Source organism: Capsicum annuum, chromosome 10 (genome assembly GCF_002878395.1).
Source record: "Capsicum annuum cultivar UCD-10X-F1 chromosome 10, UCD10Xv1.1, whole genome shotgun sequence".
In the NCBI taxonomy this organism is placed as follows: domain Eukaryota; kingdom Viridiplantae; phylum Streptophyta; class Magnoliopsida; order Solanales; family Solanaceae; genus Capsicum; species Capsicum annuum.
The window spans coordinates 113,835,212-113,836,741 of NC_061120.1; the positions used below are offsets into that span (position 1 = coordinate 113,835,212).

The following is a 1,530-nucleotide window of genomic DNA, read 5'->3' on the forward strand; positions in this document are numbered from 1 at the left end:
CTTAGACATAATTGCTGTGAAAATGTTAGATATAAGTACTTTTTACTAATTACAACAACAAATATGCCTTAATCACAAGCAAGTTTGGCCCGGCTTTATTAGTACTTACAATCAGGGTTCATTGAAGTACTGTTTATTAATTGGTGGAAATAATTCAAGTGGGTATATTTTTGTTAGCCATCAGATAGTGGCATGAAAAATATTATTTAATAAATGGTGGGCCTTAGAAGTATATAGAGATATCATCAAATGCAACATATGGAACCTGAAAGTAAAAAATGGGGAAGGAATATACAATTACCAGTTTTAGAAAAAAAATTGGGGAAGGAATATCAATAATCGGAAAGAGTTCAATTAGATCACCATAATGCACAAGGGAGGGAGATAATTTGGAGATACTCCTCTAAGGCACACATGAACACTTGTATATTTTTCTGTTACGTATGTACATGATATTCAGCAAAATAATATACCTAATTTCATGAATTTGAGATTACTTACTCCTTTCAGCCACCCGGGAGGTGATCGAATTTATGGAGTTTTTGACCATCAGCTTCCTGCTGCTTTAAGAAAACTCCAGTTTGACGGCATCTTTCAGTACAAAATGTGAGAAAAATTGTTTCTGAGGCAGATGGATATCAGCCTCACTTGATTGCACCTGAGCAAGGTTATAGACGGCTTATTGAGGGAGCACTAAATTATTTTAGAGGGCCAGCTGAAGCCTCTGTAGATGCTGTAAGTACTTATTTGGAAGTATATTGGGGTCAACCAACATACATGCTTTTCCCTGCGACTCTCAAGTGACGTATAACTAAACAAAAAATCATTTATTAGGTCCACTTTTTCTTAAAGGAACTTGTTAGGAAATCAGTCGGAGAATGTCAGATAATGTTGACCCTGCACAGGGCTGAGCTCTATCCCTTTTCCCCCTCCCTCTCCTTTCGTCTTCCTTCTCTAAACATACTGATGGAGCAGGAGTTGAAGCGGTTTCCTAGTCTCCAATCTGCAATAGCTGCAGCCTCATATGAAGCCTTAGAAAAGTTTTGTGAAGAAGGGAGACAGACAGTCCTAAGACTGATGGACATGGAAGCTTCCTACTTGACAGTTGATTTCTTCAGAAAACTTCCTCAAGAAGTGGATAAAGGGGGGGAAATGCAGCAGCTACACCTGCTGTAGACCGCTATGCCGAGGGTCACTTTAGGAGGATTGGGTCAAATGTATCATCTTATGTTAATATATGGTGACTGGTACACGGAGGAATACTATTCCCAAAGCAGTGGTTTATTGCCAAGTTAAGGAAGCCAAACAATCTTTTACTAAATTACTTCTACACTAAAATTGGGAAGAAAGAGGAGAGCATACACGATTATCTATAACATAGATTTTTCAGAAGAACTTTATGTTTATTTACTATAAATGCTGGATTATTGTGTTTACTATTACTTTTTTATATATATTTTTTTTCTAAGAATTCATCTATATGCATTTTAAATTCTTTTAGATCGTCAAAATTATATGTTAATGGTTTTT

General features: G+C 36.3%; 1 pseudogene; it reads left to right on the forward strand.

Moving 5' to 3' along the window:
• LOC107844858 overlaps nt 1-1,284 on the forward strand; it is a 53,639-nt pseudogene extending 52,355 nt beyond the window's left edge.
• Nucleotides 1,285-1,530: the final 246 nt, after the last annotated feature.